The sequence below is a fragment of the Sminthopsis crassicaudata genome, chromosome 3, assembly GCF_048593235.1.
Source record: "Sminthopsis crassicaudata isolate SCR6 chromosome 3, ASM4859323v1, whole genome shotgun sequence".
NCBI lineage: Eukaryota > Metazoa > Chordata > Mammalia > Dasyuromorphia > Dasyuridae > Sminthopsis > Sminthopsis crassicaudata.
The window spans coordinates 150237819-150252503 of NC_133619.1; the positions used below are offsets into that span (position 1 = coordinate 150237819).

Consider the following 14685-nt stretch of genomic DNA (forward strand, 5'->3'; position numbering starts at 1 on the left):
ATTATAGTCCCTGGTGGTCTGAAAACTTAGATGAAAGATATACAGGCTCTGGCGATTAACCATAGCAACAGCAGATGTTGTACAGTAAAATTGATGTGTTCGTGAGCTAGCAACATGTTTGGGTTTTGAATATGCATTGCCGCTAATGAGCTCTAGTTTTATCATGAAAAATAATTTGGAAAGATAAATGACTAATCTCATGAAGCATGTAGAGTTTTTTTTTTTGTTGTTGTTTCTTTTTCTAAAAATCTGCCCTGTCATATAGGGCGATTCCTTCAGTTTTATTATTTGTGGCCTTCTTTCTTCTCTGCTCAGCATAATTTTGCATTTTGTAAAAGCATCTATCCTGCAAACAAGAGACCATTAAAAATAAAGGGGGTAGTCTTTAGCTTCGTATATCCCTGCATTGCCAGTTATATGCCACTTTATCTTCATGCTATGACTGCTTTCTTCTGAGAGGGAAATTCCTTTTTCATCAGTATGGATGCACTGTTTTCACATATTACAAGTGCTGTGTTGCCTTGTCAGTCATCCTATTACAACCAGTTTCAGACCAGTAGAGCTGACGAAATGGCTGTTGATTGGCTAACATCGACTGGGAGGGACTTGTTGGAAGGAAGGGCTGCAGTCTTACAGCAACAGAGTTTAGACCGTGTCTTTGCTTCATCATCTGAGGGGAAAATTCCCAGGCAGAAGGCTTGCTGAGTACAATAAAAAGGGAATGAGAAGTATTTACCCGAACGTTTCTTCCTAATGATGCAGTGCGAAAGGTTTGACCGTTTGATTTTACCAGATGGTCCTGTGCCGATTGCAAACGTGAGGAGCAGACAGAGCTAAATAAGGTAGGAGATTCATTGCCCCCCCCCTCCTTTTTTTTGAATGTTTAAAGAGTTTGCTGCAGTGTGCTGCATACCATGTGTGTTGCTTAGGGAAGCCAGTGAAACTGAATTCCTCCGATGCAAATGTAGCTAGCGCTTGAAGGAGAGACTAGAGTTTTACGTAACATTTTCCTTTCAGGGAAAAAAAAGGAAGCACAACTTGAATCAAAACCATTCAATTTAAGGGTGAGATAGAAAATCGTGATTTTATTTAAGGAAAAGATCGATAAGGTCTTTCTAAAAGTACTGTGCTACTTAATTGGATTCTTCATAGCCTTCTCATAGCTTGCTCTGGAAAGGCTTCATACAGGGATAGTTAACCCTCAAATCAATAAAGTTTACAATGACTATGTGATTTGAAAAACTGACTCATAATTGGTGGGAGAAAGAAAAAAATAAAAACCTCCTCTGTAAATAATCATCGGTAGAATGATTGACCAAATAAAAAAGAACAGTCTGTTTAGAAACCAAGAACTGAAACATCTCAGATACATTGTGCCTTTTAATGGAGTTTGAAAAGCACATTTTTAATAACATAGCCAGGCAGTTTCTGGCAAGTTTTTGATACTGTAGCTCAATGTTTACAGTTCTTTTTCTGGCAAGGCTGAGTCTTTGTTTCCAGCTTAGAAGTAGAACCATTATATAAAAAAGTAAAGCTGGGTGAATAATGCTCACTGCAATTATCTGATCTTTATGCATTTTTAATGAGAACACACAGCCAGCAGAATAATTTAATGAGGGCAGGCTAGCTTTTAAAGCTGTGTTTTCACTATGCTGAACCATATCAACTTTCTTCCTGAGAACTAAGAGTGGGAAATGATGGAGAAGATTTATATTTAACACGCTTGGCATCGGGAAATGAAGGGCTATATTTGTTGAGGAGTTCTCACTGCCCTTTCTGTTTTAAATTCTGCAAGGCAGAGGGGATCAGTGCCTTTTTGTTAGGCCATGGAAGCATGTGTTTACAATAAATGTGTAACATTTTCAGAATAGTTAGCAAGCACTGAAGCGAGGAAAGAAAGCCTAGCTCTTCCCTTCGCCCCACAGAGAATGCTCTTCAAAACACCATTTACTGTCACATTAACAATGGTTACATTTAAAGATTTTTTTTTTATAATTGGATGTTTATTAATGTAAGACTAAAACAACATTTAAACGGCATTTTCTTATCTATAAAGAAAAGTAATTTTTCTAAGGACTCTCACCTAATTTTCCATAGACTAGCCCAATGACTTAGTTAAAAACAAGTCCAATGCCACATCGATTCTTCTAGACCCACTGATTTTACTTTCAAGGAGAAGTGCAGGACACTAGCCCAGAACTTCTGACGTCATCTCCCAACTATTTCTGCTGTCTGTTCTTGTATTCAGGCTCTGGTGAGAAGAATTTTAACTCCAGATCGACAGGTCCTGAGTTATGTCTTCAAATGGTGAAATGTCTAAATTCTGAACTGACCTGAATTGTTAAGAGGGTTTCTACCTAATACCTGCCTGATAATCAGACAGTAAAGGCCTTCTGTCTGGTGCCCGGATTGGGAGGGGGGGAGGGAATGACGAGAGGTGCTGGCACACTGAAGCAGAGAGCTTCTCTGGCCCATCCTCCCTTTTGGTGCATACAGACAGTTGCCACCATATCTAGTCTCCCCAGAACAAGGACTGAGGAGGCAGCTTCCACCAGAGTCCAAGGGTAGTCAGGATGGTGGCAACAGCTGCTGCTGTGCAAAGACTCTATACCACCACCATACATTGGTCCAGGAGGGCCAGAAGAACAGGAAGGTGATAGCCGTTAATGCGGCACAGGTGGGAAGCTATTATTAGACATCCATATGCAAGTTTGTCTTTAATAGCAAGCTTTTTACGAAAGAATTTTGATTAGAACAGTTTGTGTCAGAGTTTCAGATCCTATTCTATATTCACACTAGCTGATTGTGTAACCTTAGCCAAGTCACTACCGCAGTGTTTCCATATTTAAAGTGAGCAACACTGTCCCCATTACCTTGTAATTTTCAGGAGTATGAGATCTTTTATATTCAAAAAAGTTGTTTCTCCCTTGGTAAAATTATGTCTTTAATGTACAAAGGCATAAAGCCCTAGTATTAATGAAACTGTCTAGGCAAAGGCGTCCCAGAATTAAGATGTATGGTCATTGTATACTTAACCCTTAACAGTCTTGCGTAGTTTTATTTTTCTGGAAATTTTCATACTTATCCTGCAAGACTAATTTTCCCAGGTAAACAGAGCACAGTGAGAGAACTAACACAACAGAGACTGTGTAAATAAAAAAAAATTCTAATTATAGATCTTGTTTTTAAGAAAAGACTTAATGTTATTTTGTTTGGCTCTTGTGGCAAGTTTGTGAACATAGAAAACACAGGAGAGAGTAAATTAAAAAAAATTCTTTCAAATAAAATAGTTATCACTGCTGTTTGACTGCTTCTTTTCAAGGCTAGCTTAATTCATTGTTTTATAGCAAAAATAAATTAGAAAAATAAGTATGGTAGCCAGGTCCAAAATTTCAGCATATTACATGGGTATTCAAGACCAGGCAGCCAAGATTGTATGCAAGAGATAAGGATTAGGTGTTGAGAAGGGAGCTGAAAAGTGTGTCTTACCTGAAGTTAAATTTGGGTCACTTACAATGGAGATGTTTTCTTCTTATCTTTCCATGCTATCCTCAAGAAAAGATAGCAGGAAAGGCACCTTGAATTGCTTAGATTAAAATAAAACCAAAAGTTACACTGTGTTACCATCCTACAAACATTTTTGAAATTGTGCCAAGTAAAGCTTTCTGATTAATGAAGAAACATTATAATCTCAAGTGACTGTTTGTATATTGGGTTTTAGGGTGATAATTACATAGTAGAGAAACCTCTTTGTCCCTTTAGATATCTGAATTCATCAAACTAGGCAGGAGGATAACATGGCCCAACTAGGAATGAGGCAATGTTGGTATTAGACAGGCAGACAAGGATGGAAAAACTACAGGAATGTCTATATGGATAGTTTGGTAGGAAGAATCAGAGTCCAGCTGAGAGGTCAGAAATAAAAAAGGTGAAACTGTAATTCAGAAAGAGGATTTACAATTCAGGGATAGGTGAACACTGCAGTCATTTCTACTTTAGACACTTTGTGGTCCCAAATCCCAGGTGCAGGTCAGGAAACTTGCCAGGAGATTGGCAGGTCAACAAGTCCTTTAAAAGAGAAGGAAAAGACTGAGTATCTGTAATCAATTTGAGCTGATATTGCTTCTAGAAACCTTGATGTTTTTCTTACTCAGGTGGGAGTTAGTCCTTTAAGGCCAACCTGAAGACTAATGAATTTTAGCAGGTAGATGTGCCTGGCAGGAGTGATGAGTTGAGGGTGCCATGAGTGCAGTCAAGTAATTTGACATTTTATACTTATTTCTCTTTCAATATAATGAGGCAAGAAAATAAATACCAGAGTTTATTATAAATTTTTTATAGAACTTTTTACTCCAAGTTTTTTGATCAACTGAGATTTTTTTTAAAAATCTTGCTAGTTACAGTTGTGATAATAATCATATTAAAGAGTAAAAAAAAATTAGTATTATGAGCAGGATTGTGTAAAACAAATGAGTACAAATTGTACTGTATGGGTTGGCCTGAGATGTTTCAATTTTCTAGCACAAAAAGTTAAATGTTTAAAGATAAGACAAGAAGATTTTCTGTGTAAAGTTGAGCAATTTCAATTTTTTTTTTAAAGCAAGATTTAGTATAGAAAATTCCCTTTGCTATGATAGATATCAACACTCTGAAATAAAGGTTGACAGGATCATTTTTTTGCCTCCATTTAGTCTCTGTCAAAGAGTTTGTTATCTAATGGATGAAGTCCATTATCTAATGCATGAAGGCTAGGGCATGCCTGATGTATGGTTTACAAAATTGTAATTTAAGGGAAATCATTGTGGAATGTATATACTTAACTTAGTAATGTTAACCCTTCAAACAATTAAATTATATCCAGTTTGGGATCAGATTTGGTAGTGGTTCTTTTTGGAAATATAAGGACTCTTCATCACCACAATTGAATATAAAAAAACAATGAAAATTCCAAGAGTATGAAATCACTGGGTGCGTGTTTTACATTCACAGTTTGTCCCGTAGCAGTTCTCTGTTAGGGCTCATGTTCACATCATTTTAGAATTTCTGGACTCCAACCAATTAGGGAATAATCTTGGACTTAGTCCCATTCTCCTACAACGTGGGGAGTGTATCTGATTGAACCCACAGTCTTCAATCTATCAAGGAAAAGTGACTCCTGGCCCTCAGGGCATTGTGATCTTTTTTAAAAGCATATTTACCTTCCTAATTATATGTTTCTTTTTCTACTATTAAAGTTAATTTACATTTCCTAAGCATGTACCAGCTAGGTGATAGGAAAAAGCCACCTGGGAAAGTCCCAAAGCTGGGGAAAGGAGATTGAGCTTTGAAAATTCATCACAGATGCATATAATTCTCTGAACTTGGATACCTAGTTTTGTAAACCATACAGCAGGTATGCCCTAGATATTTGACTTGATCACATTTAATGTAAAAATGCCGCATTGGGTAAGAAACATATGTTAGAGTACCATAGGAGACCCTTAAAAGGCATGTGTTTTCAGAAAGTCTTTACATACACACATATATGTATATACAAACATGAGTGTGGCTTGGAACTGCCATTAAGAAGTTACAATAAACAGTAATTGGATGTCCATACAATTTCTACACACATGCACATCCACAAACATACAAAGTATGGTAAAATAAAAAGTATACAAATTAATATAGTTATGATATGGTACATAAATGCTGAAAGCATATTAAGCCAAAAGACTGATCAGGTTGTGTGTGACATGAGTTTAGGAACCAGTGAAGGAGAACCAATAATTCCAAATTTGGGTTGAATCTAGAAATAACTCTTCTAGAAGTTTTTGGAACCACCTATACAGGAGATATGATATAGGATATAGTGAGGTGGTTTCAGTCCTAGGAAGAGTTGGGGTCAGGTTCTTCCACTGATCCATAATATGTCTAACCCTTGTTAAGTCTCTTATATTTTTAAGTTGCAGAGAAAATGTTGGCCTACATTGTTAGAGAGAGCTGCTTCATCTCAGAATCCCTGTATCAATATATCAAATGTCCAGACCCTATCCTGGAAATGGATTTAATGCTTATCATCTTAAGGATTTTTTTTTCTATGTATATTCTTGTGTTTTTGAATTCTTGGAAAAAAAGACAAATTTTTTTGAAAGTTCCTTAAATTCTTTAAATGAGACATTCAAAGGCAAAATATAGCTAAAACAAAACAAACAAAATCTCATTTCCTGATCAAATCTTAGAAACAAGAATAAGCTATGCTAGCCTTTCTGGATCAGTAAATAGTTTGGGGATATCATGAAGCCTTCAGTTTCCATCCTCCTGTTCCCACTTCTCTCTAGCCAGCACCTCCTCCAAGTATCCTACTGGACAATATATATTATTAGTACAGCCTTGGAGCAAAAGAACAGGTTGGGTTCAGTAATGGCAAAGATTAATGTAAATTTGAGAATTGTGCAATCTAATTTTTTAAAGTCCTTTGTTGGAAGTCAGAATATATGATTTTTATTCTAAATTTTAATATTAATTTGCATTTTTATCCTGGGCCCTTATAAAGTGATAGGATTGTAAACTTAAAGCAGCTGGAAATGTTTGCAGATCCATTAGTCCTATTGTGTAATTTTAGATGAGGAACCTAAGACTTTAAGTGACTTGTTCAAGGTCATACAAGTAAGAAATAGGCAGAATTTGAATCCAGGTCTCTAGATAATACTAATACATTGCTCATAAAATTCTAAATTCCTGCAATAGAGGTGGTTATGAAGAAAACTATAATAATACAAACACATTTTATTAATTCAATTTATTTTAGTGTTTTTGCTTGTTAGTCTTTTTATTCCCATATTTGGTTCTCCCAATGGGTTTTTGGATAAAATGTACTAGAAAATTTATTGATAGGTAAAATTGATAGACTTTTATCTTTGAGATAATTGTTTTTGGATAAAATGTACTAGAAAATTTATTGATAGGTAAAATTGATAGACTTTTATCTTTGAGATAATTGAAACATATTTCTGAGGATACTTAAGATTTTAATATGAATGCAGAAAAAAAGAAGGGACAAAGAGGGAGTGGAGGGCAGAGAGAGGGATGGAGTAAAGAGAAAATGAAAGAAAAGTTTAAAGGTGGGAGGTTAATTGCTTTTATTCTAATATGCTTAAAATTTGCATCAGGTAGACAGTTTAAATTATAGTACATCAATATCATGTGTAAATGAGTGAGTGTGTATGAATATAGTATTTAGTGAAATAAAATAATTTGTAGTTAAAATTGCACTGTTGTTTGACATAGGACTATCTTGTCTGGCCTTTTGAAATAATAATTGAGTTAAACGCCTCACCAGCAATTTATAGTTAGAAATTATTAGAAATTGGCTCCATCTCTTTACTTAAAAAAAAAAAAAAAACTCTCTGACAGCAACTCATTAATCAAAAAGTATTTATGGAGTTCCTATTTTATGACCATCATGATTTGAGGATGGAAGGAGGTGTAAAAAATGTTCACTGACCTCAAGGAGCTTTCATTCTAACTAGAGATAGACTAATAAAATTGAAATAATTTGAAAAAAAAAATCTTAGACTATCAGATGCTAATTAAAAGTGTACAAAGTGTTAGAGAAGTATCTAGATTAGCAGAGGGGAAAAAAAGATATACATATATGTGTATATATAAATATATATCACATTTATATATGTATATATGTATACATATTATGTGTGTGTGTGTGTGTGTGTATGAGATTCCAGAAGGGGAAAACATCAGGAACATGAAATACATAAATGGTAGTGAGTTTGGCATCAATGGGTAACAATAACTTGAATTTAGAGAAGAGATTCCATATTAGGAAATAAAGGGAGAACCAGTTGTATATATAAATGAGACCATATTATGTAGGACCTTAAGGGGGGAAAAACTGGCAGAAGAGTTTGAGATTAATGAGGTAGACAGTGAGGCAGCTATTCCAGGAAAGTTGATCAGGTAGCATTATGTAAGATAAATTGGAGGAAGGAGAGACCAGAGAAAATGAGACCAGATATAAAACTCTTGCAGCAACACAGGCATGAGACAGTGAAGGCCTGGAGTAGAAGTGGCAATAGGAATGGAGAAGAAAGGTTGAATTTCAAAGATATTTTGAAAGGGAATAAAAAACAATCAAAAGCTTTGTTGAATGACTGTACATGTCAAAATAAAGAAGAGTAAAGGGTTTCTAATGGAAAAGATGGCATTATTGGCATTATTTATTGGCATTAACAGATTTGGGAAAGTGATCTATTTAGGGCGGGGAGGAAGGTGAGTTCAATTTTCCACATGGTAAGTTTGAGAACAAAAATCTAAAAGGGGCATCTTGTAGGGCATACAGAAGTTGGAAAATGAAATCCAGAGAAGTCAAAGTGAGGTATGAGCTATGGTGTTATGATTCATCTGCAGAGGTCATAGTTACACATAGAAGAATTGTTGAGCTTACTGAATGAGTACAAAGAAAGAGAGGAAGATATAATCAAAGACCAAGCCTTGAAAAAAACATTTATGGTTAGAGGCACTGGAAAAAAGAGAAAGAAAAAGGAGTAGTGATATAGAAAGAATATTAGAAAAGTTCAGCATCATAGACACCAAAAGAGGAAAGAAAGAAAAACAATACATTTATTACTTACTTATTACATTCCAGGCACAATGTAAAACATTAGGGGTGGAGAAAATTCCAAGAAGAAATCTGGAATTCAATAACATACCAATTTCTTTGGCTCTGGAGGAAGCAATGTGCTTTCCCTAAGTTGTTTTTTTTTTTTTTTTTTTAACCTTGATGTCTATAGTTGTTGGTTTCTCTGAGAAGTATCATATGTAATAGCAACAATACAATTGAAGGTTAATGTTAGGTTAGAATTATAATACATTTTAGAACAGTGGTTCAAAGGGAAACACTTGTTTCATATATAAGCATGAAAAAGGTGAGAAATTAATTTGGTTTTTGGATTGAAAGTGAGACAGATTTAAAAAGTTAGTATTTCACTAGTAACAAGAAACTTAATCTCAGAAGAGTTTTTATATTAGTAAAACCCGGTACATTTTTCAACTGCATATACATGTGTGTGCCTTGTGGGAAGAGGAAGTATTTTATTTGAATGGTTTATCATATGAATTTCAGCATATAATGAGGTAAAGGTCATTTGTGTTTCTCCATCCACCACTTCTCTGTGGTCTTCCTCTTGTCATTTTCCTAGTTTAGCCCCTCCTCACCTTTAACTTCGATTATTAGAGCCTCCTAACTAGTCTCTCTGCCTCAACTTGATCTGACTATATTACTGCAACCTTTCTCTCTGTCCTCCATACACACTTAATAAAAGTTATTGATCCCCTATTGCATCTGGGAACAATAGAAGTGACAACATTTAATATTTAATTTTGTTATTATTATTCAGTCATTTCAATTGTTTCTGACTCTTCATGACCCCACTTGGGGGTTAGGGTTAAGCTGCAGTTATGAGGAAGAAAAGTACTTCAGTGGGATAGTAGTAAGAAAAGAAAAAAAAAGAAAGAAAGAAAGAAATTAGAGAAACCATTGTACCATTCATCTAGCCACTCTAAGATTACTATCTCCTGATGTTTTTGATAGATGGTTAGAAGCCCTTAGAAATTGAGGAATGCTGCTGCCTGAGTAGTTCCCTGGCATGTGTGTGGTGCCTGTTACTTGTCCAAACCTGAAATGGCTTTAAGCATCTCCACTGAAGGGTCATACAGTACCAAGCTCCCTCAACTATGACAACTCTTCCCAAAAATCAAGGTGAGAAGCAAAAACTGTAGCAGTCTCTAGAAAACAGCTGAAGTCCTATCACTTTCCCATTTCCAAGCTGTTGAGTGGCTCAAGATGGATGTTCTGTCTCTGCCTGAGTTTGCTTATTGTGTATATAACCTGCCACCAGCTCATGTTTCTGTGGAGACAGATCCTCCCCACCCTCACAAGGGATTCAGCCCCTGCTGTCCAACCTCAGCAGGCCAGGGAAGGAGGATGTGTTTGTTTACATGTCTGCAGTGTGGTTTTGTTTTCATTCGGAAGTGTGTTTCTTAAATCAGGTTTAGATTAGTTTTCCCAGATAGTGGTCAGAACACTAGACTGAGAGTCTAATAGGCCTGCTTCCATTCTGCAATCCTCCCTGAGCTGATTTAGAGACCTCTTAAAAACTAGACAAAATATTTTGTGGACCACAATTTCCCCCAGGACATAAACAAGAACCTTTGCTCCAAATTCCCTATTAGGACATCTAAGAGCCAGGTGGAAACAAGTGTTAAGCAAAACAACTTTAAAATCCTAGGTCTATTGTCTTTCTATGTTGATTAATAGATTATCTAAGAGCTATCAGTCTTTGTTTCAGCTAGTAATATACATGAGTCCAGGAACCCACTATCCAGTTTTGATCTGTCTTTAAAACACCCTGTACCTTACAGCCAGGAGAAAATAAGGTGCTCTAAAACATTCTGTTCCTTGGGATATAACTATCAAAAACAAACAAAAAACACCACCACAGAGTGAAAATTATTTTCAAAGTGAAACTATGTATATTTTTAGAATATACTTATTTCTTCATATCCATGAAAATATAACAGTTTTGGGAACAATTTCTAGATAAGGCCTTACAAGTACCAAACTGTACATTTTGTAGCTCAAAAATGATTTTAAAAATTTACAAATAGTTTTGTGTTTTCTGACCATGACCTTGAGTTCAATCAGTCCCCCAAAGTCATGCAGAGACAGCAAAATTCTCTGATAAGAATGTGCCAGGTTCATCTGAGGAGCTAAATCCCATGCCAGATCCTGTCAGAACCCATAGAACTAACTTTCTATCCTTTTATAGAAATTGTGGTGATGATGATGATGATGATGATGAAAATATTTATGCAATCCTTAAGATTTACAAGTTCTTTATAAATATATCATTTAATTTAAACTTTGGAGTGTAGGTACGATAATTATTATAATATAATCATTACAGATGAGAAAATTGAGGGGTATAGAGGGTAAATTATTTACCCAATGTCATACAACTTCATAAGGTGTAAAACTACATGTCTGAGGTCTTCCTGATTCTAAGCCCAGAATTCTATCAAATGTGCTATCTAGCTGCTACCTAGGGAAAAGGAATGTTCTCCTCACCCAAGCCTACTCAGGGATCAACCAATCAAAGAAATATAGAAGAAGAAGGATATTTGATACCATATTATTGATAAAGTAACCATATTTAATTCTGTAGAAAGAAGGACCTGTATCTGCTTTGAAGCTTTCATGTTTTGTATCAATGTGAGCTCTTCAGTTTTTGACTGAAAATTCCACAGTATGAATTTAACTTAAAAGCCCATATCTTGAATCCATTCCCAATTTTTACAAATGTTGTTGATTATAAGAATGCTACTATTGTTTTTAATATTGGAGCTGTGTATGTGCTTGTGTGTTTTAAAGTAATGAATTATAAGCTTGATCTCTTTTATACAACTTGTTTTTGCTTTTTTAAAAAAATATATAATATGTACACATATATAATACATATTTTTAATCACAGATTTCTACTTGACCACTAGGGAGCAGAAATTTCCTTCTTTGCTTTAATTCGTGATGGGGAACTCAAACCATAATTAATAAATAAATAGAAAATAAGGAAAGAGAACATAATTTTTATAGGAGGTGAAGATGTAGTGATTCACAGCTATAGATTCATATCAATATAATGATTTACAATTTGCAATTTGAAAGATCCTTTGAGGTAGATAGTACAAATACCCATTTTATAGATGATGAACTTGAAGGTCAGATGGGTTAAATGGCTTGTCTCATAGCCAGTAAGTAGAGAAGCTGGGCCTCAGACTTAGGTTTTCTAACTGTCAATTCAACACTCTTTCCACTATGATACGGTGTTTTTGAGTAAGGAATGGCTGGAGGCCATTTACTAACTATGTCCAACATGAAGGTTGGTGGCACTTTAAAACTAGTGGAGTTTTTTGACTTATATTTGTTCTCTTTATCAACCACATAGTATATCTAGAGCTAATTGCCTTCTCCCTGTGGAATTTTATTTGAAGTTCTGGTCTCTGGCTTCTGTCTTAATAATTAGTGTGGAAGATAATGAGAAAATATTTCTTCATTAGGTATGTTTGAATAGGTCAAAATTCTGAATTGTTGTATTAAAGTTAATCAGTAAAGGTATATTTTAGGTCATTGGCACTTAGCCATTTTTTCTCTCATGGGTCCTTAGGAGTTAATGTAAGAGGTGCATCAGTTCACAACATAAAGAGTTCTGTTGTTGGTTGGTAGGATCCTGGAAATCCTGATAGTGGTTTTGTGAAGTGTTCTGTCTTGTTTTCTGATTTTTTTTTTTAATCCAAGACCATATGTTTAGTACAAATATAGGTTCTAATGTACATTTTGTTATCCAAAATAATAATCATACCTGCATGTTCAGACATTAATGAGAATGAATGATGGCTAGTTTCCCAAGGTCAAGATTGAGGAATCTGCTAGGAAGGTAAGGGAAGAGATTTCTCTTCACATCTTTGTCCCACAGGGCCTGTTGTTATAATACTCTCAGATTCTCATAGGAGAAAGAGAAAGTATTTACTTGTTCATGTCTTCCCTTGTGCATTTTCTCCTCTCCTCACATTTTGAGAAGAAAAATTAAGCAATATTTTTCCACACAAAATTTCCCTTTAACATGTGCCTTTTTCTCCTACTCTGAGCAACCAAATGCTACTGCCAGTGGAGACTTCTCTAAGCAGAACATAATTTATCCTTACCAGAACAAAGAAGTAAATTAAAAGAGCAGTTGGCTACTTGCCACTGGCTAGGATAGTAGGAGGAAAGAGCTAGTTAACATTCATTCCCTTACCTCTATTCAAATAGCATTCACCCCCAATGTCAAACTATGCTTCCTTCTATCTTTTAGGCCTGAAATAGGGAACTGCTGGACACAGCACATCTCTAAACCTTTGGGGAGAAACAAATAACGAGCAGCTGCAATTATTCTTTCTTTCCTTGAACCAAAGTAGTTTAAATCTCAAACAGGAAACTTGAAAGGAAAGGAAATCTTAAATAATAAAAAATATATATTATTTTAGTCACTCCCAAGCCATCTCCTTTAGTCTCTACATGCAAATAGTGCCTCATATAAACAAAAGTCTTTCACATAAAGGAGTTACTATAAGAAAACAGAGAGCTTGAGATCTGACTCTTAAATATCTCAAAAGATATGTAATTTTATGAGTGTAGGGACTCCTTCTACCAGAGCAGACTGCCATCCTTTCATGTTTAATAAATGGTTTCATTAGTTCTATGGTGACAGCCACTTAACTCTCAGTGGCCAGTTCTCTGTTGATGAGTACTTAACTAGGCAGGTCTTCATTCAGCCAACATCATTTATAACTGAGCCACTTGTAAAGCCTTGTGTGGATTAGTGGAGAATATCAGATTGGGCGTTCCGGGGGAAGTTTAATACTTTACAACTCTTTCCCTTGGAAAATCACTTCATCTTTTAGGAGCTACCAGAATACATGGTTAACTAGAATAGCATGTAAATGGCAGACTTATCACCATGTTATGATGAGCAACTGTGCAAAACTTTGCTTGAGGAAAATAATAACATTAGTATATAGTTATTGCTAGAGAATAATAATAGTAACTGTTAACACCAGTGCGGAAGGACAAATACCGAAATTGAAGCTTAAATACTTTGACCCACATAATGAGAAAGGACTCATTGGATAAGATCTGATGTTGGGAAGGATTGAAGATAAAAAGAGAAGGGGACAACAGAAGATGAGATAGATATTATCATGGAAGTGATGAACATGAACTTGGATAGACTTTGGGAAATACTGGAGGATAGAAGAAGAGTGTGCCATGGGATTACAAAGAGTTGTATCTAGATGAATGAATGAACAACAACAATGATAACACTAGTCCATAGTATATATTAAGAGAGAATAACAAGAATATTAAACTAACATATAAAATGTACTACAAGACATACAATAATAATGAGAGCACCTAGCATATGCTAGTGGATAACAATGATATTTATAATGATTATAACACCAGCACATGATATATTAATCAGTTATTTGTTGAAAGAATATCGTATGCTTTTAGCACTTTATAACTGCAACATGATTTCAGTAATTCGGGTAGCATCAGACCATTCTCATCTTAGAGGGGAAATTATGAACAAATGATAAATGATTGAAAAAATTATTTTTGAGAGCATTGTTAGCAATTTTTTCACCATTAAGGAAATAATATGGAAAATATTTGTTTAAGCCAGAATAGACATGTTATTTTTTAAATAAATAAAGATTATGAATTATACAAACAGAAGCACTCAATCATTCTCCTAGATTGGAGGCTCTCAATCTGTGATCTTATTCTTTTAAATACATATATATATATAATATATATACTTTTAATATTTATTTAATAAGTTTTGTGCTTTGGGATATTTAATTCATTAAAAACATCATTCTGAGAAGAAATCCATAAACTTCACTAGACTGCCAAAGTGGTCCAAGATTAAAATAAAACAAAGACTCTTATTCTAAATAAACTTAAAAGCTCTGAATATGCATGAATGCTAAATAAAATAAGTATTTTCCTAAGAATGTGTATCTGAGCAGGTAGCTTTACTTTAGTAATGCCAAAGAAGCAAATTAAACCTTATTGGGGGCAGGGGG

The 14685-nt window shown here is 35.0% G+C and overlaps 1 protein-coding gene across 11 annotated transcripts in view; it reads left to right on the forward strand.

Moving 5' to 3' along the window:
• The first annotated feature begins 611 nt into the window (after positions 1-611).
• The window catches only part of MBNL2 (muscleblind like splicing regulator 2), a 172457-nt gene continuing 158383 nt past the window's right edge, over positions 612-14685 (forward strand). For 9 of the 11 annotated variants that reach the window (XM_074299381.1, XM_074299378.1, XM_074299383.1 and 6 more), the window contains exon 1: positions 612-842. The gene's annotated coding sequence lies outside the window, so the exon portion shown is untranslated. The remainder of the gene's footprint in view (positions 843-14685) is intronic. The other 2 variants (XM_074299386.1, XM_074299387.1) reach the window with 2 other exon arrangements.